The sequence below is a fragment of the Petromyzon marinus genome, unplaced genomic scaffold (genome assembly GCF_048934315.1).
Source record: "Petromyzon marinus isolate PM22_M1 ecotype Great Lakes invasive population unplaced genomic scaffold, UKy_Petmar_22M1.pri1.0 PM_Scaffold_24, whole genome shotgun sequence".
Classification (NCBI taxonomy): domain Eukaryota; kingdom Metazoa; phylum Chordata; class Hyperoartia; order Petromyzontiformes; family Petromyzontidae; genus Petromyzon; species Petromyzon marinus.
The window spans coordinates 672,234-691,601 of NW_027423213.1; positions in this window are offsets into that span (position 1 = coordinate 672,234).

The window sequence follows — 19,368 nt, forward strand, 5'->3', positions numbered from 1 at the left end:
TTCTCTTCATGCAGCCTCTTTTCCCCATGCCACATGTCCTCGTGACGCACCAGCTTCCCGCGTAGCCTAAACTGTTCCTGGCCTCTCTGCGGATCCAGGAAGTTCAACTCCGTCAGGTGGGCGTGCAGCGACCTCCGGAGATCTTTGTTTTCACAGCGCAGCGACATTTGCCGCTGTGCTGCATTGCAGTCTCGGAGAAAATTCGCATGGAGAGACTTGCTCTCCCTGCAAGGCACTCTCGTGGATTCCAGCTCCAACTGGCACTCTTTAAGCTGTTGAACCAGGCTCCTGTTCTCTCTCTGGAGAGTCTCTCGGTTCTCCATCAACTCCTCCTGCTGCTGCTGTAGCTCCAGACGGAGCATCTTGTTCTTCTGACAGAGCTCCACATTCTGCTGGCTCATCCTCTCCGTTTGCAGCGTCATGGTCTCGCGGTAAAAGTCTGAGATGGAAAGCGTAAAACGACGATAAATGAAGATCTCCATCCCAAGCATGGCCAAGACCAGAACGCCAACGATCAGCAGCACCATGCTCAGCTCGTGTTGACGGCACGCGGGACGGAAGGAAGTGTGAGACACGTCACGAAGGGGCGTGATATTTATACCAACGTCTATACCGGATGTAACGTACGCTATGACGTACCAGCCATCCCTGCCCACTTATTGTCAATCATTGCTCACCACGTGACTCCACGGCCCCGCCCCTAACCGTGCAGCTCCTCCCCCATACACTTCTTCCGCCTTCCCCACGTGACGCGAAGCGAGCCAATCAGGCGAGAGGCGGCGCGCGGTCGGCCCCGCGACCGCTTTCCGCCATTCTTGCAATGGGCGGCGGGGCCGCGCAGGGTGGTAGGGGGGCGGAGGGAGGCGGGGGGGAGGGGCCAGGATGGACGAGGGGGAGGGGCCAGGAGGGATGAGGGGGAGGGGCCAGGAGGGACGAGGGGGAGGAGCCAGGAGGGACGATGGGGAGGGGCCAGGAGCGGGAGGGGGGGGAGCCGTGGCGCCGCTCTTGGGCCGCGAGGCCTCCCCCTGGGCCCGCGGCGCCACGCGGAGATCGCGACAGCAGCAGGAGGTGGTGGTGGTGTTTGTGGTTGTAGGCACGGGAGAGGTGGTGATGGTGTTTGTGGTTGTAGGCACGGGAGAGGTGGTGGTGGTGTTTGTGGTCGTAGGCACAGGAGAGGTGGTGGTGGTGTTTGTGTTTGTAGGCACGGGAGAGGTGGTGGTGGTGGTGTTTGTGGTTGTAGGCACGGGAGAGGTGGTGGTGGTGTTTGTGGTTGTAGGCACGGGAGAGGTGGTGGTGGTGTTTGTGGTTGTAGGCACGGGAGAGGTGGTGGTGGTGTTTGTGGTTGTAGGCACGGGAGAGGTGGTGGTGGTGTTTGTGGTTGTAGGCACGGGAGAGGTGGTGGTGGTGTTTGTGGTTGTAGGCACGGGAGAGGTGGTGGTGGTGGTGTTTGTGGTTGTAGGCACGGGAGAGGTGGTGGTGGTGTTTGTGGTTGTAGGCACGGGAGAGGTGGTGGTGGTGTTTGTGGTTGTAGGCACGGGAGAGGTGGTCACGGACAGGCGGTGAGTGCCGGGTGATGGAGGGGGGGTGATGGAGGGGGGGGATTGCAGGGTGAGTGAGTTAATGAGGAGAATTAATAGGTGAGGAGGGTGAGTGAGTTGAAGGGTGAGGTGAGTGAGTGGGTGAGTGGTGAGTTCACGACAGGGAGATTGGGGCTGAGTGAGTGAACGCAGCGCACGGTAAAGATCCCCTGAGAGCATTCGCAAGAGTTGGACATTGAGTGCCGCTGTCAGGGTCCACACGCAAATTACTCACTTGGCATGATATACAAATTAACCATTGTAAACGATAACTTTAAAAAAGTCCGCTATTAGTCAGAACTAATGCGATGTGCATTTAGCATATTTGTAGCACTTTATAACCAACGTCAACATCGTCATTTAGAGTAACCATTAGTCCATACGTGTCACTTGCTAATAGTCCCCGGGTCAATCACAACTTTGCCGTGCGTGCAGGCTTTGTCTCTGGCTGCTCGCTAGGGCTGCGATGCCTTTCCATGCCACAAGATGACGTGCATTGCTCCTTCCACACCGCGACAATATTTACTGCAGTGTTCTATAACGCGGCAGTTGCGCTGCTGAAGAACACCGCGTTGTGTAAACTCCCTCGTTACAATGACTAATACAGGGTAAAGCACAGTCCGTGATAACAGCGTGAGATGCGTGTGTCGGCTGAACAAAGACTGAGGCGCGTGGGGAGCATCAGGAAGCATCCAGCAGCATCCCAATGCCTCGTGTGACGCTGTGCCCAGGCAGCCGTACAACCGCACATTCCTACTCGCGCGACGTGGTTCTGTTGACTCAATCGCGTCATATCCACTTAGCATCCACGTTATAAAACGTGTTCCCTAATACATCTATCGTGCCATATCCAAATGGCGTTATGAAAACACGCGTTAAGGCAGAACGAACTCTATAAACTATTTTTATTTTACCAGGTGAGACCCACTGAGCTATGTGGCTGTTTTCCAGAAGCGACCTTTCCACAAATGATAGATCAGCTAAATGGCTAATCACGTTAGAAATGTGTAGCACCAGCCACAAATACTCTAGACATGGGATCCCCTTTGACAGGGTCAGTGTCTACTTAGATTCACTCACTCCGCCTATTGTCATGTGGCGTGTGCAGCTGCGTCGTGATACTTGGTAGAGTGCTGTCTTTAAGGCAGAGAGCTTTACAACCGTGTGCAGTGGTTAATTTGCTTAACAGCTTTACACCGAACTCCTTGCTTGTGGTAAAACATGTTTGCGACTTTGCTGATCGAGAACTATGCAGATTTAGATTCATAGTAACATGTACTTGGTGTGAGATGAACTTCCAAACAATTTCCTTTGCTCAACATCTTGCAATTAATGTCTTTTTAAATGGTCAGCTTAAGTGATTCCGTGATGGTTATGTAACTTGACCATTAAGATAATCTATGGAGCACAATTATTTCAGTATTATTTGTCATAAGTAAACTTTAAACTGAACCCATATGTGATATTATATTGCCTGATTATTTTAATTTAGTCTACATGCTCTTCTGGGGATATTACCCCACATTTCATTGATGTTCCCTTTGACATTGGTAATTGACATTGTCACACCATAGTAATTCATGGGCAATTATGTAATTCTCTCTGTGTCTATCTCTCTCTGCATCTGTCTGTGTGGGTGTCTCTCTCTGCCGGTGTGTGTGTCTCTATATGCGTGTCTCGTGTGTCTCTTTGTGTGTGCCTCTCTCTGTGTGTGGATGTCTCTCGGTGTCTGTCTCTTTCCTTTTCCACGATGTGGTGTTGTATTTACATGCAAATTCTACCTCTAGCCCCGCCCACTTACCCTTGCGCTGAGCTTATCTCAAGCCAATATAACTTCGTGTTTCAGCAGCTTTCTCGCTATATTTTTTCACCTGATGATGGTTGCTTGTGTTGCGATCGAAACGTCGTGATATATTATTTTTTTCTACCTACGTGACTTTACCGAAAGAACCAAAGAGTATTGTGATTGTAATTTTGATAGTGATCGTTGTGGTGGAGGTGGTGATATTGATGGTGGTGTTAACGATAGCGGTGATTTTGGTGGTTGTAATGGTGGTATTGATGGTGGTAATGGTGGTTGACTATTACCCCTCTCGTGTCCTTACTTCCACCAGGTTTAAGAATCTGCCGGTGTCTGTGCTGGAGGTGGACGTCTGGATATCTGTGCGGTCTGGAGCGGTGGACAATAGACTCCTGCAGCTCAACCAGGTGGACGCACTGGGCAGCGAGCAAGATGGTGGTGGCCCTAGAGACCCACTTACTCCCACAGAGAGCCATAGACTCACTCAGAGAGCACTCACACAGAGAGCCAAAGTCTCACTGACACAGAGCCATAGACTCACTCACATGGAGACACATAGACTCACTCAAACAGAGAACCATTGATTAACCCACACAGAGAACCACAGAGTCACTCGCACAGACTCACAGAGAGAGACATAGACTCACTGACGTAGAGGACTTTATGCAGTACATCCTCGTCTTTTATGTAATGTGTTTCACTTAGCGCACACCACACCCACTATAACTCGAGTAGCACATGACGGACTGCTCTTATGAGTGGTGTGGGTGTTGGCAGCGTTGTTCTGTATTGCTGGGAGCTGATGCTGTACCGGTGCGCACTGTGTTACGTGGCGTGTCATCCTCTTCCTCAGCCTTTGTTCCAACATCTGTGTGTAGTGTCATCTCACTCACTCCCTTATAGTTTTCACTCATCATATCTCCATTTCATGTCCTTTGTATGTATATTGATGAATGTAACATTTTTTTATTATTATTTGGCTGCTATAAATTGCCACGTCATAAGCTACTTCATTCATCTATAATTTGTGGCCAGTTCGCTTCTGAAATAGAAGCTAATAGCTTAGAGGGCTTTACTAGGTAAGATAAAAATAGTTTATTTTCATTTTTTTGTGATTTGCTTACCTTTCCTATACTTTTCACTTCGATTGTGTTTTTGCATCATTTGTTCTTGTAACTTTCTGTACCACCCCAACTGGAAATCTGTGAAAAAGGGCTTTTTAGATTCATCCAGTATAAATAAAGATTATAATATAGATCTTCTACATATACACAACACATTTAAAATAAACATAGAAAACAGTGTACTGTACTCTCAATTAAAAATAATAATAAAAGTTATATTGTGCTAAAACGGAGCCTCCCCCTTTACCGTTTTTCCTTGTAGAAAAGTTTTCTGCTTGACGTAAAATAGCTTTAAGCAGCAATTTTCGACAACGCAACCCCCGCGTTAAGCAAGGATATGTTGTACTCACTTACACAGAGAGACATAGACTCAAACTTGATTTGGCACTTTCGTGACTGCAGGAATTACTCTTTGGTTATTTCGGTAAAGTCACGTAGACATAGACTCGCACAGAAAGCCATAAACTCACTCGAACAGAGAGACTTGGAGTCAATCACACAGAGCCATCGACTCATTCAAACACAGATGATGATAACAGATACCCATGAACTCACATTGAGACCCATGGACTCACACAGAGACCAGTAAACTTACCAGACCCGTAGACTCACAGAGACACATAGACTTACAGAGAGGTATAGACTTACACAGAGACCCATAGACTTACAGAGAGGTAAAGACTTACACAGAGACCCATAGACTGGTGAGCGAGATTTGAACTCGGATCACCAGATTTGTAGCACAGCACATTCGCCGATACACTACCGTTCACCTTACACACTCACACACGCACTCACATGCTCACTCATTCACGCAACCAGACGCTCACTTACACATTCAATCAATCACTCAATCACTCACACATTCGCGTTTTATTACATGTAGCAATATCTTCAGGAGCTAAATGTCAATTATTGAGGTCTGTTAAGATAAGCGAGTGTGTGGGTGTGTGGATGACATAGCAATAGTGGGTGAGTAGGTGAGTGAAGAGGTGAGCTCAGTAGCATGTTGCAGGTCTTCCCCAGGACAAGGCGGGTCATATTTAGGGTGTGTAACATGTTGATTGACTGGGTTGAGTGTTGTGTGTTTGTGAGCGAGTAGGTGAGCTCACTCGAATGTCGCAGGTCTCGCCCAGCGTTTTCCAATCAAAGATTAAACAGATGAATGAGTGGTGGGATTTTTGTTATTGTTTTCAGGTGAGCAGCACCACCTTAACACAAATATCTGTATTACACCTTCATCCATGTAATAGCTGTGTCCGTCTTACACCTCCATTTTCTTAGAAGCCTCTGGATTTGACATAGGGCATCATTTCTGTGTGTGTGTGTCTGTGTGACCCAGTCCTGGACCTTCCCTCGGTCGACTCACCCTCTAAAGAGTACCTGGTGCAGTGTCTATAATAAACATCAGCAATTGGGAGAGACAAAGGTGGCCGCGTGCATGGTGTTGGCCACATCACATCCCCACAGCGGATTTTGGTGAACCATCAAACAAAGACGGTCGCTGCATCGCGCTTTCAGAAGAGCTTCTGCGGCCATCTCAAACGCTCTTCCTTCTGATATCAGGAAGCCACTGGAGCTGTGCACCTTTACATCTTGATTGAAAACTAATTTCTTTAGAACTACTTTTTGTGCTGAGTTTGATGTCCTTCCCCTGCACCTCCGATTAGCACAGTTGGCTACGTTCCGTGCCAAAGAAGTTCAGCATACAAAATACATACCACCCCCTCGTGTGTTCCACAGCACAAGGATCCACAACTTGCCTTAACACGTCTATTGAGGCTACTTTGGTGACCTGTGTGGGTGCATAATTCTCATTATTTAATGAAATGGCCTTCATCAACAAAGGACACGAGTCCATTGAGGGACGGGGACAGCGTGGGGCCCTTCGTGGAGCTGATTCTCACAACGGCGGAGGAAGAGTTGGAGGGATGCAGCAGAGGAGGGGGTGGCACCGCACGATGTTCATGCTGAGAGTGAACGTGGCACTAGGAGAGGCTCCGGAGTTGGGCCTCCTCAGGGCGACTGGCGATAGAGTGGAGAAGTCGAGGTGAGAGTGACTCGGGGAATGGGGGTGAGGTGAGTCGAGGGGTGACTCGGGGAGTGAGATTAGTGGAGGGGTGACTAGGGGAGTGGGCGTGCACCTGATTATGCACGAATGTGAGTGGACTACCCATGCATTCATCATCATTATCTGCATCATCACCAGTGGTAAATCCACCTTCTGTGGCCAGACCACCAAGATTATATGGCCTTCCAAATATACATAAAGAAGATACACCCTTCGTCCCATCGTCTCCCCTATCAACTCCCCCACCTACAAACTGGCTCGTTTTCTGTCTGATATCCTGCGACCTTTTACTGGAAAAACCACCTCTGCAGTACTAAACTCTACTCACCTGGTATCGACAATCAAGGGTATTTCCCTATCCCCAGACGACCTGCTTGCCAGTTTTGATGTGGCTTCCTTATTCACCAAAGTTCCTGTACTTGACACCATCACAATCATTGAAGACTTGGTTCATCAAGGACTGTATACTGATGTACCACCCCTGGTGAGACACTGCTTAACCAACACATACTTCACCTGGAATGGAACTTTCTACAAACAAACTGAGGGCACCCCAATGGGCTCCCCCCTATCTCCGGTTGTAGCCAACGTGTTCATGGAAAAAATTGAAACTGACGCCATCCAGACTGCCACTCTACGCCCGACCTTATGGAAGAGGTACGTGGATGACACTTTTGTCATCTGCCCACATGGCCTGCCTGCTCTAGGCCAATTCCTCGACCACATCAATTCCATACACCCAGCCATCAGATTTACCATGGAAGTCGAAAAAGAAGGCAAGCTACCCTTTTTGGATGTCCTAATTAAAAGGAGACCTGATGGTTCAATGAGCCACTCTGTCTACAGGAAACCTACCCATGCGGATGCTACCTTAAAACCGGATTCCCACCACCATCCATCCTAGAAGAACTCCCTCATCAAGACTCTATACCATAGAGCCCAATGCATTTCCGACCAGGAACACATTGCCAGTGAACTCAAGCACGTACACCAAGCTCTCAAAGGTAATGGTTACTCCGACTACACAATCCGCAAAGTCATCACTCCAGTCATGAAGAAGGATCCGCTTGAGGAGCCATTCAAAACCATCACCTTACCTTACATTGCGGGGGTCACAAAAAAGATCTCCAAAATCCTGAATAAAAACAAGATCCAGGTCCGATTCAACACAGTACATAAAATCCGTGATCTGGTTCCTTCTGTAAAAGATGCGATTCCAGACATACAGTACCCGGGTGTTTACAAACTAAGTTGCCTCTCAGTTTAACACGTAGGCTTTCGCGACCAATATTATTCATAATAAAGGTTTTTGGGTTAGATCGCGTTATTTTTAAATGTGTCGTAACCCTCCACCACCCGACATGGCCAATCAGCAAAAAAAGTGTCACATTGACAAAAGACAAATAATTCACTACTTTAGCCCACCGGTGTGTTGAAGAGTGAATCCACAACATTTACAGTTTGGGTACTACGTTTCGCTGGTAATTATGGTTTTTAAAATTTTATTCAGTATCTCAGCGGAGACAACAAAAACAAAAAAAGCAAAAACCGAGGGGCCGCCCCTTCGCTCGCACCATAAAGGCCCCGCTCGGCCACCGACCCATCCTCTGGACCGGAGTCAACCCTGCCCCCCCCCCCCCGACCGCCCTAGCCCACCCTGGGTAGCGGCCACTTCCATCGTTCCCTTGCGGCATCGCGCCCCATTTTCACCCGGTCCACCTCCACCACCCTTTCCAACAATCTCCTCGCAACATAACATGTCTCCAACGGGGACATCGGGGACCCCTCCAGCTCCTTCTTTCGCGCGTTCCACAGTGCCTCCTTCGTCGCTCCTATTACAGCCCACACCTGGTCCCTGTCCTCCCTCCCCACCCCCCGCAGCTCTCCCCACATGACGTCCCATGCCGTCACCCTCGACAGCGCGAAACGGGCCAGCAACGGCTTACTCCTCCTCCAGACCTCCTGGGCAAAAGGGCACGCCACCATCACATGCGCTGCAGTTTCGTCCACGTTGCAGCCCCTCAGGCACTTGGGGGTATGCGCCATTTGGCGGCTGTACAAGTTACCCCGCGTCTCCAACCTGTCCCGGACAGCCAGCCATGACAGGTCCCTCTGCTCCTTCGTGAGCGCTGCCGACAACACATTCCTCCAAATCTTCCCGTGCATCTCCCTCCTCGCACCGGCCACCTCGTCACAGGCCTCCTCCTTCTCCGCCGCAGCCCGCACCTCCCTGGGAGCCCACCGGCCCCCCCACCAGTTCAGGCCGTGCTGCCCGACGTAGCTCCCCACCACGTCGCTGACCCAGCGCCCCCGCCAGTCCAAAGGAGTGCTCCTTCCTATCCCAGTCATCCCGAGCCCCCGCAACCCGTAATTCAGTTGATACCTCATATAACACGCTGCCTTGCCCCGCGGCTCCGTAGAGAAGAACAGCTGCAGCGCATTGCAGACAAAAGTCGATTGCAGGGTATACCCCACATTTGGGGCACCCCTCCCCCCATTCCGGACCTGCAGACACACCACGGCCCTCCTCACCCTCTCCATCCCTCCCCCCCAGATAAACCTGAAAATCGCCGAGGTCAAGGCCTTAGCCTCCCTCCCACCTGGCGGGAAAACCTGCGCCAAGTAGTTTAGGGATGGTAATATATCTGTCTTTACCACCATAATCCTACCGGCCATCGTGAGCCGCCTCCCAGCCCACTTACCGAGACAGAATCTGCTGGTGTGTGTGCTGGAGGTGGACGTCGGATATCTGTGCGGTCTGGAGCGGTGGACAATAGACTTCTGCAGCTCAACCAGGTGGACGCACTGGGCAGGGGGCAAGATGGTGGTGGCCTTAGAGACCCAATTACTCCGACAGAGAGCCATAGACTCACTCACAGAGTACACTCACACAGAGAGCCAAAGTCTCAACGTTTCGACCGCAACACAAGCGATCTTGCAACACAAGATCTTGCAAGACAAGATCGCTTGTGTTGCGGTAGAAACGTCGTGATCGATTTATTTTAATATAATTTTATGGTATTTCTACATACGTGACTTTACCGAAAAAAACAATGAGTAATTTATGCAGTCACGAAAGCTTTAATTCTTTATTAACACACTTATACGGACCAGTTACCTTTACAATTCTGTACTAAACTAATTGCGCCCCCTTACATTTTCCTGCCCCTCCCTCTTCTGCTGCTGCCGTGCCCCTTGCTTTCTTCGGCCCCTCCCCCTCCCCCCACCTCTGCTACTTATTTTAAGCCTCTGTCTGTTCATCCCTCTGGCCCCTTTTTTCTTGCTTCTCTGTCCGTCTTTCCTCTTCTTACCTCTTGTGTCCCTGTATATGTATTTCTGCTATCTTGTACCTCGTATTTGTTCACTCTGTCTATGCTTGTATGTTCAACCCAGAGGATGAACACGAAATTTAGCACTCTTCTGAAATTCGTGGTCTGCCAGGCAAGTGTCTAACTGTGTCGTTGGCCGACTGGTATTGCATCACGTAAATTTTTCTTAGGTTTGTTGAATTCTCGTCTCTCATCTTGTTGTATTTACCTCCGTGCAGTTTAACGCTCTCTATGTGTTGCGTTGATGTCACCCTATGTGCTATTTGTTTTTACACCTGATGAAGATTGATTTATTGATTTCTTTTAATATTTTATGGTATTTCTACATACGTGACTTTACCGAAAAAAACAATGAGTTAATCAATGGTTCTCTGTGTGAGTGAGTCTATGTGTCTCCATGTGAGTGAGCCTATGGCTCTGTCAGTGAGACTTTGGCTCTCTGTGTGAGTGTACTCTGTGAGTGAGTCTATGGCTCTCTGTGGGAGTAAGTGGGTCTCTAAGGCCACCACCATCTTGCCCCCTGCCCAGTGCGTCCACCTGGTTGAGCTGCAGAAGTCTATTGTCCACCGCTCCAGACCGCACAGATATCCGACGTCCACCTCCAGCACAGACACCAGCAGATTCTTAAACCTGGTGGTGGAAGTAAGGACACGAGAGGGGTAATAGTCAACCACCATTACAACCACCAAAATCACCGCTATCGTTAACACCACCATCAATATCACCACCTCCACCACAACGATCACTATCAAAATTACAATCACAATACTCTTTGGTTCTTTCGGTAAAGTCACGTAGGTAGAAAAAAATAATAGATCACGACGTTTCTATCGCAACACAAGCAACCATCATCAGGTGAAAAAATATAGCGAGAAAGCTGCTGAAACACGAAGTTATATTGGCTTGAGATAAGCTCAGCCCAAGGGTAAGTGGGCGGGGCTAGAGGTAGAATTTGCATGTAAATACAACACCACATCGTGGAAAAGGAAAGAGAGACACAGACACCGAGAGGCATCCACACACAGAGAGAGGCACACACAAAGAGACACACGAGAGATGCATATAGAGAAGAACACACCGGCAGAGAGATACCCACACAGACAGATGCAGAGAGAGATATACACAGAGAGAATTACATAATTGCCCATGAATTACTATGGTGTGACAATGCCAATTACCAATGTCAAAGGGAACATCAATGAATGGTAAATGTGGGGTAATATCCCCAGAAGAGCATGTAGACTACATTAAAAAAAAATCAGGCAATATAATATCACATATGGGTTCAGTTTAAAGTTTACTTATGACAAATAATACTGAAATAATTGTGCTCCATAGATATTCTTAATGGCCAAGTTACATAAACATCACGGAATCACTTAAGCTGACCATTTAAAAATACATTAATTCCAAGATGTTGAGCAAAGGAAATTGTTTGGAAGTTCATCTCACACCAAGTACATGTTACTATAAATCTAAATCTGCATAGTTCTCGACCAGCAAAGTCGCAAACATGTTTTAACACAAGCAAGGAGTTCGGTGTAAAGCTGTTAAGCAAATTAACCACTGCACACGGTTGTAAAGCTCTCTGGCTCAAAGACAGCACTCTACCAAGAGTCACGACGCAGCTGCGCACGCCGCATGACAATAGGCAGAGTGAGTGAATCTAAGGAGACACTGACCCTGTCAAAGGGGATCCCATGTCTAGAGTATTTGTGGCTGGTGCTACACATTTCTAACGTGATTAGCCATTTAGCTGATCTATCATTTGTGGAAAGGTCGCTTCTGGAAAACAGCCACATAGCTCAGTGGGTCTCACCTGGTAAAATAAAAATAGTTTATAGAGTTCGTTCTGCCTCAACGCGTGTTTTCATAACGCCATTTGGATATGGCACGATGGATGTATTAGGGAACACGTTTTATAACGCGGATGCTAAGTGGATATAACGCGATTGAGTTAACAGAACCACGTCGCGCGAGTAGGAATGTGCGGTTGTACGGCTGCCTGGGCACAGCGTCACACGAGGCATTGGGATGCTGCTGGATGCTTCCTGATGCTCCCCACGCGCCTCAGTCTTTGTTCAGCCGACACACGCATCTCACGCTGTTATCACGGACTGTGCTTTACCCTGTATTAGTCATTGTAACGAGGGAATTTACACAACGCGGTGTTATTCAGCAACGCAACTACCGCGTTATAGAACACTGCAGTAAATATTGTCGCGGTGTGGAAGGAGCAATTAACGTCATCTTGTGGCATGGAAAGGCATCGCAGCCCTAGCGAGCAGCCAGAGACAAAGCCTGCACGCACGGCAAAGTTGTGATTGACCCGGGGACTATTAGCAAGTGACACGTGTGGACTAATGGTTCCTCTAAATTACGATGTTGACGTTGGTTATAACGTGCTACAAATATGCTGAACGCACATCGCATTAGCTCTGACTAATAGCGGACTTTTTTTAAAGTTATCGTTTACAATGGTTAATTTGTATATCATGCCAAGTGAGTAATTTGCGTGTGGACCCTGACAGCGGCACTCAATGTCCAACTCTTGCGAATGCTCTCAGGGGATCTTTACCGTGCGCTGCGTTCACTCACTCAGCCCCAATCTCCCTGTCGTGAACTCACCACTCACCCACTCACTCACCTCACCCTTCAACTCACTCACCCTCCTCACCTATTAATTCTCCTCATTAACTCACTCACCCTGCAATCCACTCCCTCACCCCCCCCCTCCATCACCCGGCACTCACCGCCTGTCCGTGACCACCTCTCCCGTGCCTACAACCACAAACACCACCACCACCTCTCCCGTGCCTACAACCACAAACACCACCACCACCTCTCCCGTGCCTACAACCACAAACACCACCACCACCTCTCCCGTGCCTACAACCACAAACACCACCACCACCTCTCCCGTGCCTACAACCACAAACACCACCACCACCTCTCCCGTGCCTACAACCACAAACACCACCACCACCTCTCCCGTGCCTACAACCACAAACACCACCACCACCTCCTGCTGCTGCTGCTGTCGCGGTCTCCGCGTGGCGCCGCGGGCCCAGGGGGAGGCCTCGCGGCCCAAGAGCGGCGCCACGGCTCCCCCCCTCCCGCTCCTGGCCCCTCCCCCTCGTCCCTCCTGGCCCCTCCCCCTCGTCCCTCCTGGCCCCTCCCCCTCGTCCCTCCTGGCCCCTCCCCCTCGTCTCTCCTGGCCCCTCCCCCTCGTCCCTCCTGGCCCCTCCCCCTCGTCCCTCCTGGCCCCTCCCCTTCGTCTCTCCCGCTCGCGACGTGGAGTGAACTCGGCCCCGCCCCCACCGCCCCCCCCCCACCCTGCGCGCCCCCGCCGCCCATTGCAAGAATGGCGGGAAGCGGTCGCGGGGCCGACCGCGCGCCGCCTCTCGCGTGATTGGCTCGCTTCGCGTCACGTGGGGCAGGCGGAAGAAGAGTATGGGGGAGGAGCTGCGCGATTAGGGGCGGGGCCGTGGAGTCACGTGGTTGGCAATGATTGACAATAAGTGGGCAGGGATGACTGTTACGTCAAAGTGTACGTCACATCCGGTAATTACGTTAATATAAATAACGCTCCTTCGTCACGTGTCTCACACTTGCTTCTGTCCCGCGTGCCGTCAACACTAGCTGAGCATGGCGCTGCTGATCGTTGGCGTTCTGCTCTTGGCCCTGCTTGGGATGGGGATCTTCATTTATCTTCGTTTTACGCTTTCCATCTCAGACTTTCACCGCGAGACCACGACGCTGCAAAGGGAGATGATGGGCCAGCAGAATGTGGAGCTCTGTCAGAAGAACAAGACGCCCCATCTGAAGCTACAGCAGCAGCAGGAGGAGTTGATGGATAACCGAGAGACTCTCCAGAGAGAGAACAGGGGCCTGGTTCAACAGCTTAAAGAGCACCAGTTGGAGCTGGAGTCCACGAGAGTGCCTTGCTGCGAGCGTGCGTCTCTCCGTGCGGATTTTCTCCGAGACTGCAATGCAGCACAGCGGCAAATGTCGCTGCGCTGTAAAAAGGAAGGTCTCCGTAGGTCGCTGCGCATCCACCTGAGGGAGTTGAACTTCCTGAATCCACAGAGAGGGCAGAAGCAGTTTAGGCTGCGCGGGAAGCTGGCGCGTCACGAGGAAAAGTGGCACGGCGAAGAGAAGATGCGCAAAAAGTGCCGGCATCTCAGTAGACAGCTGAAAGAGCTGAAATGCGCCAGTTCTCAAATTTGTAAAGATGCCACCACCAACGCCACTGCCACCGCCGCTGCCACAGCTGCCACCACCGCCACCAAGCTCAAGAAATGAAGAGATGTATTAATTGGGTCCGAAAATGGCTGAAACGCAAGTCGACCATTTAAAAACATTGGGGCAATTTTGAAAATGACACCGCCCCAATTAAAACATTATTCACAAAGACAAACGTTCCCCGTATAGAATCAAGAGACTATTGGGGCAAGTGCTATTAGCAAGGAGCAGCACCTAAGAAGGCCTCCACAATACAATCACAAGCACAAACACAAAGGTCCCCCATGTAGCCTCAACACACTGTTGGGGAAAGTTGTACAATATATATTTATCTATGTTTAACTTATTTTGCATCACATGTAGTCAACCATACCAATGGGAGGTGTTGTTAATGAATAGTACAACTTTTGGATTCCATTACAGAGAATCGTTAGTAAGTCGAACAGTTCATAAGTCTGAATAAAATAGTGTACTGTATTTAAATTCACATACTGGAAGTGTTGTAAAATGTATTACGGTTTAACAAAAAATTGGAAGCATTGTTAAAGTCATAACACGGAATATTATACATTTGCAAATAATACTGTAATAAATACTGTATGGTAAACAAAAAATAAAGTTACGTAAATAGAAAAAAATATGTTTTTTTGTCACTTACCTTGAGTCTGGATGTGGGCCCGTTTGTCGAGAGGGGGCATAATGAGTCCCCATAACGGCACACGGGGGGGTTGGGGGTGAACGCCCGCAAGCACACACACACACAACAGCGGCAGTCATCCCCCGAATAGCCTAACCAGAATATTGGGGCAAGTGCTGTTAGTCAGCAGCGCCTATGAAGGCTGGAATGTCGCACGAGGGGGTGCGTGGACAGCACCACGCCCGGCTGCCTTTGTCTCCCCAGTGGTGATATTTACACACCACACCAGGCACTTATTTGAGGCTGAGTTGATCGACGGAAAGCCCAGCAACCATTAATATAATCGTTAAAGGTGTTGGTCGTGAGTGGGAATCGAACTGGGATCGGTGGGATGGTAGACAGTGTTCACCATTGCACTATCTCTCTCCACACACACACTCACAGGGGTATATGCGTCCGTGCACACACGCACAACAAAAAGACAATAATCGCCGTTTGCCCCTAAGTGGCAGTAACATCACCACAGCGCTTGTGCGGTGCTTGGTGCATTTTGAGGTCACTTGAAGTGTCGAAGGCTTGCTGGCAGGAAGTCATGAATAGACACAGGTACCATGGGTTGACTTAAGGTGATGACGGGCAGATGCCAAAGCCGTGCTCCCCACTGTGCCAACTTTCAGTGTTTCAGTCGTATAACGCTCTGCTCATTGTTATGAGTGTCGCTCCGCTGCCCTACGCTATTGCTGGAGGGCAACTGCCTCCACCTCCCCAGTAGAGTCTTTCATGAACCTCCTCCACATAGGCCTATCGCGACACTGCTGCTACCAGTCATCAGCAAGTTCAATCAGCTCCACATCCTTCTGTACCACATCAGTCCATCTCTTCTGTAGCCCATGCCGCGCCTGTTTAGCATGATCTATCTGCCCAAATTGAAGCTGCTTGGGGATGCGGTGACAGTGCATATAGACTTCATGACCCAGCCAATGGAGCCTGACTTGTCGGAAGGGCCCGCTGATGAGCCTTTGTCCAGATATTTCAGGATATTTTGGCCTCCTCACACAGTCCAGTCTGGTTAAACCCTGGATAGATCGTAGGCAGGCTAGACCGAATGTTTCAAACCATTGCAGATAATCCTATAGAGAGAAATAAGGGAAGGCATAACTGTGGTCCAGAAGACATGAAGGTTTGTATGGAGTAACAGATCAGGTAGCTTCCATACAATGTTACGCAGCTGATGAAAATATAATGCCGCTCGAATTAATCGAAGTGAGACCTCGGCTCCCAAAACAGAGTTGGTCATCAGCACACTGCCAAAGTATGGAAATATCTCCACTGTCTCCACAACTCCCTCAAAATACATGGGGAATTGAGGGAGGGGAACATTTTGATGATGTAAATACCCAGGGAGGTGATTTGTTTTGGTGGGGCTTATGGTAACGGCCCATATTTTAGTAGCATGTTCCGTGTTTAGATGGAGTGTCTCCAACTCCTCCTTAGAGTGGGCAGTAATCACCAGATCATCCGCATTCATAATATGGTTTAACAATAGAGAGCCATACCATGACCGGACTCGTGCATCGATCAGCCTCCCATTATATCTATACCAGATATAAATTCTCCTGGTACATCCATGGAAATCGTCTCATTACTAAGTAGTCAAAGAAATATGTTAAGTCGTGTTGGGGCCAGAGGACATCCATGTCGCACATTACTCACATATTCTATCATCCCTTAACTCCATTATATCGATTTCCCATGAGACACAGCAGTTGTTTTTCTATTGTTTATATATGCTTTTCATTACAGTAACTCTGTGTTTTTATTTAGCTTTTGTTATTTTGGTGATCCAGGTCTCTCTTGCAAATGAGAATCATCCTAGTCTCTTTAGTTTTCGCCTGTTTTAACTAAATAAATTACTACTTACTCACTCCATTATGAACTCACCCACTTCCCTTACTTTATGACTCACATAAATACGTCCTCTCCTTCCTCACGAGTCATATATTGACCTGATAACCCAGGCAATCACCTGATCATTCACTGTGCCAACATCACTCATGCACTATTTCACAATCTCACCAATGACCTACTCATCCCATCACTCACTACCTTACTCACCATCCGCTTTCCTCATTGACCCACTGGTAAAATGGAAATATGCAGTCTAACACTCACGTGTTTAAAGAAGCTCCTTCGCAGGTTAGATTTTCTAGATGATTTATTTGACGATAACGTATTTACAACGCAAAAGTACGACTCACATGAACCTTCCCTCGTACAGTACCCTGCACCTGTTTCCACCCATCAACACTGACACCACTATAACCTTTGCCATCTAAGAGAAAGGAAGTAGAAGACAGTTGAGTCTGCTGGAAGAATGTACCAGGGAAAACTGCTGGAAGCTGCCAGGGCGAGGCTGAGTAGGTAGAAAATGGGGAGCGAGGCCCACAATTGGGGCGCTAGCTCGGAGAATGAAGGACGACTGCAGGTGGCTGACATCGGGGCTGACTGTTGGATATCTACATGGTGGAAACCATTAAGAAAGACTGTTCGAGATGAATGTAGTGGAAAACACTGGGGCTGCAGATAGCCATACCCTTGTGAAGCGTGTGAGTTGCACTCTCTTCTCAAAAATGGAACCTGCAAAGAAGCTTCTGGTTGCAGTGGTGGGATACAGTCTACAAGTTCAAGAAGGAAGACCCGCCGAAGAGCTCCTGCAGAGAACGAGTTATCAACCCTAAGCGCTCCAGGTTTTTCAAACTCGGCAAATGGCGGGAGTGAGAGCCGGACCCCGTTGGCAGCCAAGTTCCCGATGGAAGTGGATGCTCCGCCAAAGACCCAAGAACCAGCATCGCCGAACAAAGAAAATTGGCGGCAGCTGTTGGACAGGTTGGACCACCTTACCTCAGTGGTGGATCGACTGATAATTTCGATGATGAAGAAAAGAGAAAAGGAAGGAACAGGTAGTGCACGGCTTAAGCCAGATCCATCTCCACCATGGACCGCAATGGCGAGGAGAAAGCGCCATAGGGCAGCAGCCATCGCTTCCCCCCGTCGAGCAGCAGGCGGGAACCAATCAAATGACTCAACCACAACTAGAAGCTGTTCAACAGACCTTAACCACCATGCAGAAAAATACGGAAGGCGATTGGATTGCATTCATCAAAAGATTTGAAGCAGCTGTCAGAGTCAGCCGATTGATTGACGACTAAGTGCTACGATTGCTGCCTACGGTGTTGGATGACAGAGCACTATTGGCCTTCTTTATGATCCCGGAAAATCAACCTGCCACAACCCAACACGGTTGTCAAGGGATGGCCGATGTTTTCTGTCCTGCGTCCAGCACAAGGCAGCAATGTTCGGCCTGGAGAAGAGGAGAGAGCGAGCCACTGATGGCTTATAGAAGTACCTTGCAAGCGGTTGCAGATGTGGCATTTTCAACGATGGACATGACGACCTGAAACGTGCTAGTGGTGGAGCGGCTACAAACTCTTCTCTATCAAAGTGGCATTACATTGCCGATTGTGCCAGAGAGGGAGCAAACTTCAATGTAGTTTGCTAAATGCCTCTGGGCACACACAGATCCCAGGGCACCATGTGAAGTAGCAGCCCATGTGACAAGGGTGATGGAGAATGGAGGAGCAGGAGGACCAACGGAGCCAACAGGGACAGCAACAACAGGGACCGCCGCAATACCCAGCATGGAGGGTGATCTGCAGGCGACCTTGGAAGAGATGGCTGTTGCCATCCAGGGGTTCAACGATTCAAGGTGTCAACTACAGCATCAGCGACCATGGCACAACCACGGAGGAATCCAGGACCATGCGGTGATATACTGCTACCACTGCGGGAGGCCGGGCCACATCGCGAGAGGTTGCCGAGGGGAAGTCATCCCGAGACAACCAAGAAACACCCAGGCGTGTCGCCTGTACACCCAGCCAGATCACACGTGCACCTCATTTCCAAAACCCTCATCACCAACATCACTAGCACACCACTCGATCACATCGACCTGGAGTGAAACAACAGGGAAAATTGGGCCAACATCTCGGGCTAAGTGGAAAAAGTTAGTGAGATCGGTCGTAGCAGCAGCGACAGGAACAGCATGGTGTAAACCGACCCTCCCTGACTCGCCGAGACAGGTGATGTAAATAAACACAGCAACGATAGAAAATGATGTATCACCCGCAGATCATGATCTTGGGCTGATAAGGACCGAATGAATCCGATTGCAAAAATAGGATGAAATTCTAGTCATTGGCTGCACAGGCAGCTGAATGTGCTCAAACTGGTCAAAAGGGGGAGCCATTCATCCCATGGTGAGGACTCCTGATGAGGTGGGACATGAAGATGCAGCGTTGTTGCCTTTTGGTGCAAAAACCCTTGCAAAAACAGTTGCTACTAGAAGTGCACGCCAAACAACAAATGCACTTGGGCCACCGAAACACATTGCTCACACTGCAGGCTCGATATTTTTGGCCAGTGATGTCAAAAGATGTACGCGAGCGGGTAATCATTGTCAGGAGTGTGCAAAAAGGAAACCTGCTCCCCATCCTATACAGCCTCCACTGCAGTCGATCGCAGTGG